The following is a 17,679-nucleotide window of genomic DNA, read 5'->3' as shown; positions in this document are numbered from 1 at the left end:
GGCAGCCCCTGCACTGCAGCCGCTGGACCCACTGCCCGCAGCAGGCAAAGGGAGCAGTAAAGGCTAAGGTAAAGCCTGCAGTGCTCAAATTCCTGCCGGTTTCCAGGGATGGCCAGACAGCGGCAGCTCCCACACCCAGACAAGTCCTGCCTGGCCGGGCTGCTGCAGGGCGGTGGGTGATGGGGAGAGCGGTGGGTGATGGGGAGAGCACCGGGTCGGCCCCACGGGGATGCAGGAACGGCTCCAGCTCTGCTGCATCTTTGGCATCCCGGGGCTGGGGCTCCAGGGGAGAGCTTTTGTTCAAAGGCCAAACCCCCACCAGGTGAGCTGAAAAGTTTCCTTTAACTTGATGAGACAGAACCAAATTTGTGTCACATACTCGCCTCACCTAATTGCCCTGGTGCGGCAGCTTTCTGCAGACCCTGGAGCCAGCACGGGGCTTGGAGATCCTCGCAGGCGCGGCATGCCCAGACAGGACAGCTCTGCAGCTCCTGACACTCCCTTGGCTCCATCCGTACCCCGCCGGAGAGACAGGGACCTGGGACGTCGACACACGCCGTGACAGCAGAGGGCTGCTCTAGAGCGGCAGAGGCACCAGAGCACTGGGCACTGGTGTTGGACAGCATTTGTCAAGGCACAAAACTGGGAGACTCAGAGCTCATGGGAAATGTTTTTCCTCCTTTCAGGTTTAATTCTTCTGTCAGGCACTTGTCTGAGATGGTTTTATTCACACACAGCAGCAGAGAAATGGCTGAACAAAGGGGCTCCTTTTTTTATGCTTCTTGTTATCTGTGTAGTCTCAGGAATGTGGCTGAATTTAATGGATGCATTACCCGGCCGTGCGTGTGTGCGAGCGCGCACGAGCGGGAAGGGGAGAGGGAGGCTGCGGAGCAGCAGGGACACTCGCCTGAGGAATACTGCGCACGGTGGTAACCACTTAATGCTTCAGGTGAAGTGTTTACTTAAGTAGGCTTCACAATATGGGGGGAGCACTCAGGACACATCTTAAACAAATAACAGCCATGCACAGTAAATCTGCTGGAGAGTGGGTTTACTCTACTGCCAGGTGCTTCTTCCAAAAGAGATTTTTGTCCTCCCGCGTTTAACTCCGGTGCCCTGTAGTTTGGGAGAGGCAGATTTATTCAAGCACCAAGCCTGCTAATCACCGCGTTCCTCGGGGACTGACTGAAGGGGTGGTTGTGCTAAGCCTGGGCTCCTTGCAGCAAGCTCAGCTGGGGCGGCAGGGACCCTGGCAGACGCCGGTCAGCCCCGGCACAGCGTGGCCGGCAGCACCATGGCATGTCCCTTCAGGTTTTAACTGCAGCCTTTACTGAGTGAGCCCCAAGCTGGGGTGAGACTCCCTGCCCTTCTTGGAAGGAGGCACAAATCTCAGTTTATCCTTTAATGAGCCACAGCCGTCAGGCGGGCAGAGTCCAGCACCTCCTTACCCCCGCTTGGGCTCCTGCTCCAGATCTGAACTTCAGCTCCTCGCTCCTGCATAGCATCGATTGCCGTTTGTGCTCCCCAAGCTGGATGGCTGCGTGGGGCCACTCAGGACCAGCCAAAAACCCTTCAAGTTTGTAGCTGTAGGGACCTTTTCCCTAGAAATCCTTCCTTAGGAAATGTAGTATGAGCCCACAGACCAATCATCTGGCTTTGGTTATCAGGACACCTTCGTCGCACTTAGCCTTCTGTATTTCATGTCCCAACCTCTTGCTCCAGCCCCAAGTTTAAGGTTCCTTAAACCTGCTCCTGGGAGCAGCGGCTGGTGCACAGCCGGGCTGGGGGACTGCTGGTGTCCCTGCAGCCTTCTGAGGCATCTCTCCATCCCCCGCAACCAGCTCCCTCCTCTATGTCCCAGTTCCTGGAGGCACCGTGAAGTTCACCGTATGATTTATCCTCACAAGACAGCTGTTAACATCATGGGGATGGTCCCTCCATGCACCTCGGGACCATTCCAGTAGCTGAAACCAGACCCACCTGCACCCTAAGACCTGTCCCTCATCCCCATTGGTACCTAACCATCCACCCAATATTCAAAATAACAAATCAACATAAAATTAGCCTCCTTCTTCCTTTGCCACCATCTGGAAGAGCAAAAAAAACCCAACCCCAAACCAGCACTGTGGTTTGAGTAGTTGCAGTACATGTGGCTGAGAGGGTCCATCTCACTGTAAGTGTGTGGAAAGGGCTGTGGCAGGGGAACCAACACCGTGGGTGGCTTATGAGGATGATTACTATCAAAATCCTTTCTGAGAGAGGGGATGGATCCAACCCCAAAACAAAAACAAAGGAAAATGGAAGGGTTTGTCCTTTGAGTTTATTTTTTTTTTTAAACCAGCATCATGTTCAGGATCTCTTGCCACAGAGAGTCACTGGGCAAGCGCCGTGGTGACAGGGACATCGCAGAGGGGATGGATGGGCTGAGCGGGCACAGGCTCTGCCCCGTCACATCGGCCCCCCTGGCCCCATCAGCTCCTGCCGAGGCCCCATGGAAGCCTTGCCCAGCACTTAGAAGCATGCAATAAATAAATAGATAAATCATGCACCGTGGAGGATGACCTCTTCCCTGACCTCTGAGTAAATCACCTCATTCTCTGTATCATGACATCCGATCACTCCTGCTGTGGTCTGCAGTCCAGGAGCGATGCAGCCAGCACATTCCAGGTCTCCATCACCCAACCCGGCTGTCACGCCAGCGGAGCCTCCCGAATAACCACACTGACGGCATCCCTCCTCCCGTCAGCCTGTGGTCCTGTCTCCTGACTCTTCTCCATCAGGAGAGGGAAGGCAATCATCTCTGATGCTGTGAGCCACGCAAGCGTCGTGTCCCGTGGCACGGGGCTGAACTGCACGCTGCGGCTGCTCAGTTCAAAGGAATCGCAGCAAGTTCGTCCTTGGCCCTACAGCCCGGGGAAGCAAGAGATCCTTTGTGCATCTTTGCCCTTCCCCTAATGAATTCCCCCAGCACTCACCCCCTCTCCTTTCTGCCCCCCCATTTCTCTCACACACGCCCAGCTTCCTTCTGTTATCTTTGTCAGCAAAGAGAACCTGATCCAGTCCATTAGCTCAGCCCTGCTCCCCTGATGTCCCCCCACTGACAGGGAACATGACACTGCACCGCCAAGCACAGATGCAAGCTCTCCGTCCTGACAAACATGTGTTGAGAAAGCATTTTTGACCAAGTTCCATATCCAGGGCTAGTGTCAGACAGCAGAGGTGGAATGAAAGGACCTCTTGGCTGGAGACACTGGAGATAAGCAGCAACAGGAAGCCTGCAAGCAAAAAAAGATGCTAGCCCCAGAAATTTTAGAGGGGAGAGCAGCAACACAAAATAATTGCTGAAAGAATGCAGCTTGATTGCAGACAGCAGGGAGAGTCTCAAATCCTGCACGGAATGAAAGACCAGGATGATAGCTTAAGGGGAAGAAAAGTTATCAGGCTAGAAGGAGTGATTTATTCAATGAAGGGGATTAAGAGTCCAAAAGTTAATGTACATAATGTAAAACAGGATGGCTGAGGACTCCGGGAAGGGGGATGCAGGCGGGAGAAGTGCACGTGGTACCCGGCTGCAGTGCCGTGCTCAGAGGTGTCAGGGTGCTGTTGGCTGCACCAAGCCCTTCGTCCTCAGCACCCATCACGGGACTTTCTGCATCCCTCCTGTGGGCAGGCTGCGGAGGGGGAGCAAGCCAGCCTGCAGGGATGCAGCCAGGTATGAAACGACTCTTGTAGTCAGGACCTGCAGGTCTGGGTGTTCACTGATGCCAGCAGGAATTTGGCTGCTGGGCAGTTTCCATAGCATCGCAGAATGGTTGGGGTCGGAAGGGACCTTTGAAGGTCATCTAGTCCACCCCCCCTGCCATAAGCAGGGACGTCTTCAAATAGATCAGGTTGCTCAGAGCCCCGTCCAGCCTGACCTTGAATGTTTCCAGGGATGGGGCATCGACCACCTCTCTGGGCAACCTGGTCCAATGTTTCACCACCTTCATCATCCCTTTGAGGGCAAGGGCTTAGGTGGGCTGGTGGCTCCATGGGGAGACACCCCCAATCCCGGGGTCCTGGCTTGTGGGTGGCCTGAGGGGTGCCAGGCACCACCATGGGCCATGAAGTGAGGCGATGTGTCGCTAGGTCTGGTGAAGGCCAGACGGTTTCACCCCTCTCTTCCACGTGCAGATGGAAACCGAGAGCAATGTCCTCGGTAGCAGAGGATGCTCTTTCCCCAGCATCGTGCTAAGAGGCCATGAAACGGGATTGGTGTGATGGAGGTGTCATGAAGCACACAGCAAAGGGTATCTTCCCTGGATAGGAACCCCAGATGCCCCCCACGCTCTGCTCCGCTCCTTCATCTCTCTGCAGACTGTCAGCAATGGGCCAAATCCTCTGCTGGCTCAGCCCACTGGAGCCGGTGGAGCACTGCCAGCGGCACGGGCCAGCGTCCCCGCATTGTTCATTTAGTCCTTCCTCTATTCATCCCTCCTCTCCTCCCAGGTGCCTCGCCAGAGAGGGAGGGAATCCTGTCAATCGCTAACAAAAATACTGTGCAAATCATATTAAAATAAAAGGCTCTTGTAATTTTTAGTGTTTATTGAAGTGGTTTCTCTTTATTTCTTTTTCTTTTGGCTCCTTGAACGTTTTGGAGCACAGCTGCCAAAAATGAAATGTTTGACCGGCCCCAGTGACGCTTCTATTGGCCTCTTTCCCTTCCTTTCTCTCTCCTTATGCTTCAAAGTCCCTCACTCACACTATGCTTCTTTCACGTCACCTCCCGCTCCTCCTGCCCCTGCAGCCTACCCATCCCTCCCGGCTCCTCTTGGCTTCTGCTGTGCCCCATCGCTCCCCAGTGCAGCCCCCGAGCAGCACCTGCACACGGAGGCACTTCTTGATGCGCAGAATTTCCCTTTTGCTCCTTTTTCCATGCGACCCCACTTGTCCTGATGACATCTTCCTCAAAGCGCCTCACCAGAAACCCCTGCCCCTTCTCCCTGCCCAGCCTCTGGTTTCTCCTGTTCCTCCGGACTGGAGTGGAGGGTGCTGGAGGCAGGGGCTGGGAGCCCTTTGCCACCGCAAGGGTGAAGAGGAGGACCTGCCGCAGGGGCCAGCAAGGTGAGACGATGCCCCAGGCTTGGCTATCGTTCTGGGATAGGAGAGCAGAGGAGAGCAAGCAGCTGTGTTTTCCACTGGTGACAGAGGGGAACAGGTTGCCACAAGCTTGAGTTTGTCATCAGAAAATGAGCAGTAAGGGGCAGCGACTGCAAAGAAAAAGCTGCTTCCCACTACGTGGTAGACATGCAGTCACATCACCGAGGCACAGTCACACTGCTGCTGTGGTCACCTGGATGGGGCATCAATGCAGGCAGTGCTAATGGGAGTGAGAGTCCCCTTGTTCCCCCCCAGTTCCCTCTTCCAGCATGTGCCCACTGGCTCTTACGGATAACATCATTGCTATCCTGCTCTCCTGGAGAAATCTCATCAGGAGCTTTCAGCAGATGATGGACCGATGTCTTTGTGCCCATCTTACAGATGAGGAAACTGAGGCTTGGCAAAAGCAATGCACCCAAAATCATTTCTCTCGAGGCTCCGTCCAGCCTCTGTCCCATGGCCACCCTGGTATGGCACCACCCAGCCCGTGCATACTGGTTTGACCTTGTCCCTGGGCCGCGCACATCCTTGCACAATGCAGGGTTGCAAGAGGACACCAGGCTCCACCATGCCAGTGTGTGTCACGTTGCCCAGCCTGGCTCCTTCCCACTTCACTGTCAGCGTGTGATAGATACACACACACCCGTCTGCTTCGCTGGAATGGATGCTGGCATATTTAATCCGCTAATGGTATTAATTCCCTATTAAATTAAATAGTGCAAATATGTTGCTGGTTTGGTTTGGGGAGGAGGGGGTTGTGCCTCTCCCTCCCCCACCCTTTGATCCTGGTAAAGACAGTGGAGCATTTGTTAGAGGAGAGAGGGGGAAAAAAAAAATCCCACAAAGAATTGCAGCATTTATGCAGATATAAAAAAAAAAAATAAATGGCAGATTATTTTTCAAAAAAAGCCAAAGAAAACTCCCCTTTTTCTTGCAAACAAGCTGCCTTCTCTCTGGGAAGCGGCCCTCCATCGCTCAGCCCCAGCGTGCTGGGAAGACAAAAGCCTTTCTCGGCGGGGCAGCGGGGCCGGCGGCGGCCGGGGAACGCCGGGAGCTCGGCGTGCGGTGTGGTGCCCAAGCCTAGCTCACATTTCAAAGCTGTTGTTTTTAAATTGAATGTCCTTTTTCTTTTTCTTTTTTTTTTTTTTAATGCATATATGTATTCAAAGCGAAGTTATGATAAAAATCCGACACAGAGCTGAAAGCGAGGGGTTGAGTTGCGTTTTGGCACAGATGGGGCTCATCCCTTCTGCGGGAGGCTCCTTGCCAGAAGACATCTTGGAGTGGAAGGAATTCGAGAAATCAGGGGGTTTGCATATTATTGGGCTTTATTTGTCCCATTGAGGGAGGTGAGAGGAAGCGTGAAGGGTTTGAGTGTAAAAAAAATCTGCCCTGGGATTTACCTGCGACTGAGGCAGGTGAAAAGTGTTGGATGATGGATTCTTCCCGGTGAATGAAGAGACAAAGGGGAGTCTCTTCCCTGTCTGACACTTCGGTAGCAGCAGATTTTCAGGCAGGGGAGGTGAAGTGAAAAATCTGGTCTGGATCAGTGTGCTTGTACCCTGTCAGATGGACTCTGCGATGCCATTTTAGATAAAGGCGATTTGCAACAAGCACCTATAGAAAACACATGGTGGAAAACCTCTCCCTGTAGCTGGAGCTGTTTGTTAGAGATACCAGCTTGCACTAGATCATCGGCTGTATCTGACTCACCGCCTGGGAGAGGATTTTGTCCTCGTGTTTGTTGTCTCAGTCTCCTTTTTCACCGCTTGCTGCTCAAGACCAGCATGAGCTGAATGCTTCCAAAACTTCTCCCTAGGATTTTTGGATGACATGCCCCTCTCTTCCCAGGAGATGGGCTGGGGAGCCCAAATTCACACCCCTGATTCTTATGAGTTTCCAGGAAATGGCTACAGAGAGCTGAATTTGAATTCAAGCACATGTGCCTGCATCACTCAGCCAGCTAGGAAGGAGAGGTATACTGTGTTCCTCAGCTGTCTGATTAAAATTAACCAATCCTAATCAGATTTTCAAATACTGAACGTTTAGAGGAAGTATGGACAAATGCATAGTGATGATTTGTTAATATTGTTCACAGACTCATAGCCCCTAATTAATGTATTCATGAAAACCACACACAACGCAGGTTGCAGATAGAAAAACAGGTGGAACATGGCGATTTCATTATTTATGAATTTCTGGTCACAGTCTCCCCAAAGCACCGATGTTTCTGCCATCCACACCTGACTCAACTCTGTTTGCCCATCAGTGGTGTAAGAGGAAGGGCTGTTAGGACAGGCTGGCGCTCCTCACCTTGTCCACCCCCGGGCTCCCTGGTGCTTGTGCCACCCTGGGTGCAGACCCGGCTGCCCTGACTGTCCCCAAAATCCCGCATCCCAAACCCCCAAATTAGCTCCAGAAGAAGAGCAGAACCTCCCTGCCAAACGCAGCAGCAGCTCTGAGCGCGTGAGAGTTTCGGGGCTCATTACCTGCTCCTGCCCCAGGGAAAAGAGTGGAAATCTAAGACTAAGTGCAAACTTATGCCATGGCTTTCTTTGAATGGGGCATAAATGGCAGTTCTGGAAACATAAAAGAGCAAGTGTGAAGTTGCCTGCCTGTGAAATGGGGGCATGCGGACGGGGCTGGCCCCGTGGAGCGCAGGCGTGTGGTGTTTGGGTATGGCGGGGTGGCAGATGGCGAACATCTCAAAGAATCTCTTCTCCGACCCTGAGGCAACTCAGGGGGATGCCGTATTTCGGAGGAAGATCCTGAGGGGCTCAGGCTGGGGGGGCAGGAGGGGAAGGTGATCCCTCCGTCCCTCCGGCTGTCACCTTCATCCCATGTGAGAGTCAAGCGCTTGGGGAGAGGCCACCACAAAACTCTCTCCAAAGTCCTTCTGTTACAGGACAATCAAATGCTGTTTCCAAGGACCCAGGGGAAGGTCAGCAAAGTGCATCACAGCTGCAGCATTTACTTGATATCATTTCCATGAGGATTTTGCTCGTGGTTCTTTGCTAAGACCATGGCTTGCACCAAGCACATGGCAACAGCAGATCTGAATTGCTGGTTAGTGCAGAAGTCGACCTCAGACCAGTAACTCAGTTACCCCCTGGTGTCCAGACTACTGGAGTACAATGGGAAACCCAAACCTGGCCAAAGGCTGCCACAGCACAGCAAACCGCCCGTGGGACAAACGCTGCCCTGGGCGCTTGCAGCAGCCGTGCGGATCATCACTGTGTGAGTTGGAATACAGAGCAAGCGAAAAGTGAAGGAGAAAGGCGATAACCTCTAATAAACAGATCCCAGGCGCTTCCCCAGTTGGGCGGTCCCAGTAATTGCTCTTTATCATGTGTATTCCTTCCTTTTTGTGCCCTTAATCATGTGTATTCCTTCCTTTGGGGGCCTATTATCATGTGTATTCCTCCCTTTTTGTGCCCTTTAGCAGGTGTATTCCTCTCTTTTTGTAGAGGAAAGGGATTTTCCGATGTGTACAGCTGAGGGTACTCCAAAGAGCAGTGCCCTCTCAGCCAGGTGCTGTGGGGCAGCTCAGCAAGGAGAGGGAGACACAGAGAAAGGCCAGCGGTTTTGGAGGACTCCCTTAGCATCCTTGCTCTTTGCAGAGCTGTGGCGAGTGGCGGGGAAGGAAGAGAGGAAAGGAGGTATTTTTTCCAGGGAAGTCTTCCAAAAAACCAACTACCTGCCATGACACTGTGCATTCAAGCCTGGCTGTGCAGCAAATAACAGAGCGGCAAAACACAAGTAGAAGGAGCTGATCTAGCTCACAGACGATTAAGGCTTTGGGAAATCTATTTCTATTAAACTGCCAAAGGATGTGGGCAGGAGCGGGAGAGCAGGAGCAGACATCGAAGTGACACTGCCCTGTGAGTGTATCCTGCATGGTTGAGTTACTGGCTGTGATTAAAGTCCCAAGTCCTTTCCTGAAGACTTAATCTGGGCTCAGACAACCAACTTTGCCCTCAGTTTGCTCTGCAGGGAGGCAGACAAGTATCTGAGTCAAAGGGGAATCCCAAGGTACGCAGAATTAAAAGCCAGGGTGGCAAATGTCACAAGCAAAGATGCTCTTTGCTTTCTTTTCATGTAGAAATAGAGAAGAAACCAGGTGGTCATCCCCAAAACATTTGCAGGAAGATCACTAATGCAATACCTGAGAGAAAAGGACATGGGATTAGCCAGTCCCCAAAGGACTTTTGGAGGCTTTGCACCAGAACAAGCATAGAAGAAGCCACTTTCTTTTTGGCTCTGTCTGTATCTTATCCAGTGGACATTCATTTCATGTGAAATGAAATTTGATGCCATTTCATGTCATGATACCAGGAAAGAAAATCATCTCACCTAACTTTAGAACAGCCACCTAACTTTCAGATGGCAGAGAGAGATTCAGTTGTCTCTCAAAGTCAGTGGTAGAACAGATGTTCTGAGGGGACAAACACAAGACCTTTTTGCAACAGCTTTTTTTGCAATGGTAGAACTTGAAGTGAGTATCCAAAAGCGAAAGGTGCCATGACATATGAGCTGGGGGGGTTGTCCTTTTTTGAGTCAGTGTAGCTGAGTCCATGGAATAAAGGACAGCTTAATTACTGTAGTAATAAATAGGATTGTAGAGGCATATTATAGGCATTTATTTCACGCAGCAACATACTCCGTAAACATGCTTTGCTCAACATCCTACCTCAGTCATACCCATTAGCAGACTAAAGTAACTGCTACCATGGGTGCTGGGTGACTGGAGTACAATCTCCAAAACTCAAACTTCAGGAAACTTTCTTTGCACTTTCCCATTCCACCAGAGGAGATCATCTCTGTAAAACATTCATGAGCAGCTTTAAAATAATAAAAAATTAAACAACCTTTGCTATAAGGTATGAAATATTTACCATGCTGCTGTAAGCTAATTGCATACGGAAACGACGAAGTGCCTGGGCTATAGGCTAAGTGGCACCACCGGCATCCGATGGCTGCGGCCCATTGCTGCTGCGCTGGTTCCTCTGCCCGATGGGCTGGAGAGGGGAGTGATGGTGGGACAAGACAAGCCACCAGCCTTTGAGGTTTCCTCCTCATCTCCTGGTGATGGTAGGACACAGCCCCGGGGCAGCGAGGACCAACAGGACGGCTGTTATCTCGAGGCCTGGGTGCATGTCCGCTTGTGTGTCCGAAGGCGTTAGCTGCAGCAGACTGCATGCTCAGCAAATGCTCGTCAAGCTGGAGTCTCATCATACTTTGTCACTTCTCCTTCTCATCCCAGTTGCAACCCTGAAGTGCACTAATGGAAAATAGCAGAGCCAGCTGAACAAGTCGGTGCAAATGATATATGTGACAAATTAAGCCTATGATTCTGTTCGCTTTAATCATTGCAATTTCCTCCAGTTTTTCTTGTTGTTTGGAAGTATTTAACATCTTTGGGAGGGAGATTTTCTTTTTTTTTTTTGGCTTGATTGCAAACAGCTCGCCGCGGGTGCTCAGTATTCAAGCTGTGTTTTAGCTGGAATCACAACTGATCGGATCAGTCACCTGGTGCTGGGGGTTGGCTGCCGAGGAACCTCAACCCATGCAAAGTCAAACACCAGCTTCAGCAGCCGCTTTGGCGGAGGGACCGAAACACGCTTTCTTTGAGATAGGTAAAGAGCAAACACAAAACTGTTTGCAAAAAGCGAGTGGTACATGAGTGGGATGTGTCTGGAGATAAGGAATTGGCCTTTCCTACTATCCCTTTTCCTCCGAAAAACCAGGCGTGCCTGTCCCTGCCAGCCCTCCTGCCCCCCCTCCTGCCCAGGGCTGTACCCGCAGTGACACAGCCCTAGTCCCAGCAGATCCAAAAAGCTCTGTATCACACCGTTTTCATCAGTGAGGATAAAACCCCTTGGTCCTTCGGGGCATTAAAAGGTCATTTTGCTCCCTGATGCCGCAGCTGGGATCCAAGCGAGCAGAACCGCTGAGGAAGAAAGAAATAAACAACAGGCGCAGAAAGTATCCGATCTTTCCATTATTATAGGATTTATCTTCCTAATATACGGGGAGTGTTGCCTGGCAACACTGGCTCTCCCGACCTCTGCCATCTCCCCCCAGCACAGCCCAAATGAACTCGAACCGCATGGAGCCTTCTCCGGCACAATCACCAGCTGATTTACATGGGCTTGGTGAGTCCTCCGAAAGCGCATTGCTCATCTCTCAATCTCCAGCTCTTCCTTTCTTCTCTCTGGTGGCAAATGCCTCCCAGGGAGGGACATGGCTCAGGGCAGCTGCTGGCTGGTTTGGAGGGAGGACCACCACCGCTTCTTCACTGGGGCATCTCCGTGCTGGAGAGCCTGGCCGTGAGGCTGAGTTGCTCCCGGAGCTCACCAACAAACTTCGGACAGCACCTACGCCTTCAAACACAGCCGTCCTATGGCAAAAGCCCCACAGACAACTTTCAAGCAGAAGCCACTGATGGTGCATCCATGGATGTTCATCCAGGCTCTGCTCTGTGGTGCTTAAAGTTCTCCACAGCACTTGGTGGAGATGCTCCGGGACCTTTTCAGTCCTTCATGCAGAGCCGTGGAGCAGAGAGAGGGATCCTTCTTGCACTGGAGAGCCTCCTGAAATGGGTGGGTTTTCTTCTACATAAGCATCCAGGATTTTCCACAGCTGCAGCTGCTTCACCCACATCCTTCCATCCCTCGCTCCTAACTCACCATCCCTAAACTCCTTCCTGCAGCTTCCCAATTGCTCCCAGGTCCCCAAAGCTGGTGCACAGCAGGGCTGCCCTGCGAGGATCATGCCCACCGGGACTCCTCTAGGATGGGAGAGCTTGCTAAAGCTAAAACAAGCTCTGTCCTGGAGGAGTCCCGACAGGCACGATCCTCGATGCAGCGAGGCAGGATCCGGCCCAGCTGTGACATCGGGTGGGAATTTGGACAAGCGCCGGTGTTTCCAGAGACCTCGAGCCCTCTTCTGTCTTGGGTCTCCTGATGCTCACAAGCAGCCGGTTTTGTTCCACTGACATGTTACAAGCGAACTGATTAGTTCAGAAGGTGGGAAAATCCTGCGGGTATTTACTAGAGGAAGAGAGAAATGAAAATACGCTGGCTCGGGTGAGTTTGCAGCAGAGCAGCTGCGCTAACTTTTATAAACCTCTTTCCAAATTCCTCACGTCTCAGTAACACAGTAACATCCTCGGGTGCGGAGATGGGCTTGAATGTGATTTACCCCCCGTCCCGTAGCCCATCAAACCACCGCTAGCCCTTTCAGCGGGCTGTATTTGTGCAGCAGCAGATGCCATGGTTACTATCTGTACAGCCGGGACGGGAACCTCTCCTGTTCCCCTGACAATAGCAGCGACTGAAACTTTATTCTTCGCTCGGGACAGCATTAATCACTCACACATCACCGGAGAGAGGGGGCTCTGGCAGAGGGAACATTCGCCCTCCCGCCCCAGAGAGAGCTGAGTGCTGCAGAAAACTGCCGCCCTTGCAGTCTCGGTTGTGGAAATGTTTGACGGTCATGCAGATTGCATTTTCGCTAACCATGATATTTACTTTTTTCACACGCCGCCCCACCCTGGGATTTCAAACGAAGGAGAAAACCATCCGTAATGACAGTGGAAGGAATCGTATGCTCAAAACTACCGTCCGAGGCGCGTAGCACAGCCTGAGCACACAGGTGCAAATAGAATTTGAGTAACTGCAAAATCAAATCAAGGTACGCTGAGGTGCCGCTGGCAAGGCTCAGCTGAGGGAGGAGGGCAGCGGGAAAGCAGGGATGAGGAAAAGGGGGAACACTGAGGGTTCGGCCTGTGGGTGTTTTCCCAGGCAATCAGCTTCTCAAAGCAGACCAGTGATTTTTGCGAACTCCTCCAGCTGAAGCTCTCGTGTTGGATGGCAACCTGCCGCCCGGAGAGACCGCAGGTCAGGTCTGTGTTAACAAGAGAGCAGTCCTCTTCAGACTCAAAGACTTTTACTTTAGAAGAGCCACACGTCTCTGCTTTTGCCTTCTCTAACACTAGCGCACAGCAAGGTGCATAAACCCCCCCTCCCCTCCAACCCCCCTGCAGACCCGGAGAGAGGAGGGGAGGACAACCAGAGAGGAGCAGGCGTGGTGCTCGGTGGAGAACAAGGAGCTTGCACAGATACTATGGTGACGAGCATTGTGTAGAGACCTGAATAGACCAGAATAGAAAAAAACTTTCAACAGTATCGCAGCCAGGATCCAGCGTGGCTCCGGGAGAGCCGAGCCACTGCCTGCACTTGTAAACTTGAGGGTGGGCTGCTATTGTAAAGGGGGAGCTGGCAGAGGAGGTAGGGGCAGGGAGAGCTGGAGCGATGGAGAGAATTCAGGTGAAAAAAGGTTAAGTGCAGCCAGATATTTAAGTGAGACGGAGTCGCCCATGAGAGCAATGCAAACAGTTCATTGCAAGGAAACCTGATCCAAGGCCATTCACAGCACAAACCCAGAGACAGGCAAGTGCCCCCTCCCCTTACACTCCATGGGATCTGGCAAGGACAGTGCTGGCTCAGAGTTCATAAATTCTTCAGCAGAAAATACTTAGATACTTAATCAAGGGCTCCTCTGTTACTCCAGAACAAGTTTACATTATTAGAGAGAGGGGGAAAAAAAACCCCCACCAAACCCTCAACCAAACAAAAAGGGTCCTAAATAAAGAGATAAAGTAGTATGACAGGACAGCAATAATAGCTTTCAGGTGTATGTTCTGCATAAGATTTCCAGGCAGTTGGTTTAGTTAATGGATTCCCTTAATCTTTCAGCTGTCAGCGTGCAATCTATAGTCTACTGTTTCTTCCACACCGTATTTATAGGGACAAATTCAAACTTGTATAAACAGACAGGAGTATCTATTGTTGTGCAAGAGCAGGACACAAAGGGAGCTTGTCACCGATACATCACAGCTGTCTGAGAGCGGTGCCTGGAGAAGCCGGGAGTGAGGGGGCAAACGCAAACCGGGAGCCCTGAAGGATCCGGAGGTGTTGGGGAGTGTGGGAACCGGGGCAGCAAGGGCTGCGCGGGGAGGGAAGGGAGCGGACGGGCAGCTGGGCAAGGCTCGCTCCTCAGTAGGGGACTGCAGGGGTTGAAGCTGCTTCTCGAGGCTCTTTGGGATGCTGAGAGTATCAGCAAAGCTCTGTCCTCCTGCTGCAGATCCAGGTGTAAAAGTAGAAACTTGAATTAAAAAAGAGGAGCTGACTCGGAGCTTGAGTTTTCTAAGCTGGTTTGTAAATAAATCACGAGGGGCAAAGATGGGGGTAAGGTGGTGGTGAACAGATGATAAAAATAAGACATGCTTGTGCAGAGAGCACGTCCTGGGAGCAGCAGCATGGCAAGGGAAGGGGAGACCGGGCAGACATATATCTCATTTGAAGTCCAGCTGTCCTGCTCCCTGAGCAAAAATCCCCTCACGTCAGTGGAACTGGGATACATCTACATTAATGGGCAGGGGTGAAAAGAGCCATGAACCTTCAATAACTTGTGTTTGGCTGGCAGGGCAGCCTGCCTTGAACAGGAAGCACTTCCCAGCCTTGGAAGCTCAGTTCCTGCCCCTCCGCTCTTATTCTCTAACCCCCTGTCGCAGTGTCACCGGCTGCTTTGGGCAGGGGGATATCGGGGTCACTGCACATTGCCACAAGCTTCTCAGGACCCCCAGACCAGGAAAACATCGTCCAAACCCAGGGAGGGATGACAGAATCAAGCCAGCAAAAGGAGAGGGTGAGAAGATAAGGAATGGGACTGGAGCAGTAGGACGTCCTGATAAGGAGGAGAAAGTCAGTGAGTAAAATCCTAATGATGCATAGAGGAAGGAGAGGAGGGAAAGCCACAGTATCCTAATTGCCACCGGCTCGTAAGGGATGCACGTGGCACAGCCAACAGCTGGAGAGAGCAGGAGATGTCACGAGGCCATCGCAGGCACTTACCGCATAGGCTCTGCTGCTGTGGGTATTTAAATCATGTGGCACGGCCCTGTGTGGAAAAGCTTATTTTTCCTTCGATAACTCCAGTTTGAGGCAAGGGAGGTATCTTGCCATACCCTGCAGCAAATCCGCTCCTGGCACCAGTGGAATGCAAATAACCAATAACAACCAGAGAAGATAAGTTGCTGTTGTAAAAGTTTGACAGAGCCCTGCTGAAGGATGCTACCCAGCACAGCCATCGTAGATATTTTTATTGGCAAAATGCAGAACAAGGAAGATAGGGGCTAACTCCTTGTGCTGGTCTGCTTTGTGTACTCAAGCACTCAGGGAAAATGCATCTGAAAGAGTTCCCCTTCAAACCCACCCCTCTTTGCCTGCTGCTTGCTTATTTAAAAGCAAGGCTTTGCAGAAATGGTCTCTCCTGCCTCTGGGCCGCCCCGCTCTGCCCTCTCCCCATCCTCCAAGCCTCTGCAGGGTTTCTCAGGGTGGGTACAAGGCTTCTGCTGTGACGGATCCAGCCTGCCCCAGTTTCAACTGGGAAACCATTCCTGCTGCTGCTGCTGCTCTTTCTCTGCTCTCCGGCTAATGGAGCAGCATCCCTCCGGCAGTGCTGCTGGCAGGTCTCTGCAGGAGGCTTGCCGTGGTGTCTGACACAGGCTCGGGCCCTGGGGCAGCACCGGGGCCGTCTCTCATCTCTCATGCAGTGTACGTGGGGCTTTCGGGTGGTTCTGGAAATACTGAGTAAGAGATGGGTGAGCTGCTGCTTCACTGCTGCCCAGCGGAGCCCAAGAGGAGCGAGCCCTGCTCCCTGCCTCCTGCCGCTCCCTGACCAGGTCCTGCTTTCCGCCTCAGTGAACTCTCAGCCTTGTTCAGCTCCCAAAGGAATGCCGGGAGTCACCAGCATCGATATGCATCTTCCACCTGGATGAGCAAGGCTGGATGGAAGAGACACACAGCGCTTTCACCCAGCACCTGGCACCGGGGAGACCAGCAGGTCCCAGCAGAGTTCCCCTGCCCCAGCACTCCCCTCCCAAGCTGGGAGCACCGAGGTGACTGGGAGGAGTAAGCAGTGGATGGCAGCCTTCAGCTCCCAGGGAGCCGCAGTGATTTGAATATATATTGAAAAATTTCCCAGTGCGTTAAATAGGCAGGAGGGTGGCAGGGAGACGGCGCGGGAGGGCCGAGCGGTGCAGCTGGGGCAGCGGGAAAGGTGACACTGGCTTAGCACCGCTGCCACCTCTGCAGGAGAGGAACCATCCAGGAGATGCTGCATTTCCCGGGATGGAGGGAGCAGCAGCCCGGCCAGCCGGAGGGAGCATCACGGAGGCAGGCAGACATGCGTGGATGCGGCCACAGAGGAGAAGGAGAGGTTCATGCAACAAGAGGCAAGAGGATGCTCATCGTCAGAGGGGCGGTTAATGGTTTATTAAGAGGGAAGGGGTCAGGAAGGCGTCATCAAGCCCTGGTGCAATTATGCCCCGTATCCAGTTCTGGCTCTTCCGGACACAACTCATCTCTCTCCAGGGTAATGCAGGCTGCCTCGTGCACCTGATCCCTGCATTAACACTGTCACAAGCTGATGATATTATCAAGTGAAGCGTAGCCTCCGGGGGAGGCAGGCTTTAACCCTTCCCACGCCAGCAGTGTAGGGAGGATGAGCCCTGGAGCATGTCGAACAACAGGTGAAAAGGGACCTTTTGAGGGTCAGTTGAGTTTGCAGAGGGAAATGTTTGGGGGAGGAGAAGGAGGGTCAGCGGAAAGGCAAGGCAGACTATGATGGATGTAAGCTGGTGTCAAAGTTGAAAGTCTCGATAATATTTGTGGCTGCATGCTGGTCCCCAGGGTTTTCCCAAAGGACCAGACTGGACGAGCCATTGCTCTCTAAATGGGTCATTCTCAGAAAAACCTAGCCTGCTGCCATCTCTCCTCCCTCCTGACACTAAGCAGAGATGTGAAACAACTGCATCAATGTAACTGCATCTTCGTGCAGCCCCGTAGCAATGTCACAAGCTGCAGTCACAGCAGGCATGGCCACGTCCCCGGTCCTACAGCAATCCCCGGCTCCCGTGCCGGGTCTGGAAGCACAGACCCTGAGCAGGGCAGGACCTCCCAGAGACCGAGAAGATGTGTGAGCAGCTCTCTGCAGGCTCCCCATCGGTGGATTTAGGATCAGAGCAGTGCAAAAGGCCTCCAGCAGCCGAATTTCCAATGTCCCTCCCTCCCCGCTGACTGATCCCCTGGCACCGTCCTCCCAGGTGCCACCCCCCTCCCACGAAATGTGGGAGCTGTGGTCCACGAGCACCCAACCCCCTGCATCCCTCCCCGCCTCCTCGAGGCGCAGGAGCCTCCTGCACTCCCACGCTGGACCTTGGGGCCAAAAAAAAGAGAGTGTGTGACGGCAGCAGGGTCGCTGAGATGCTGCAAAAGCCTAATCCTGCCAGGCAGCAGCGTGCTCAGCCCCGCCGCACACACCTCCCCTCGCCATCCGTGTCTGACATCCTCCAGCTCCCTCCTCCCCAGGGAACCCACTCCAGTTCCCAGAGTTGCTGCAAAGGTTTAAATTGCGCTGTTAAAGTCTCCAGGGTAAGAAAACCAGGAGGAGGCAAGTGCCCGTGTCGGGGAGCTG

Source organism: Buteo buteo, chromosome 22 (assembly GCF_964188355.1).
Source record: "Buteo buteo chromosome 22, bButBut1.hap1.1, whole genome shotgun sequence".
Taxonomy (NCBI): domain Eukaryota; kingdom Metazoa; phylum Chordata; class Aves; order Accipitriformes; family Accipitridae; genus Buteo; species Buteo buteo.
Note: the sequence above shows the minus strand (reverse complement) of the source record.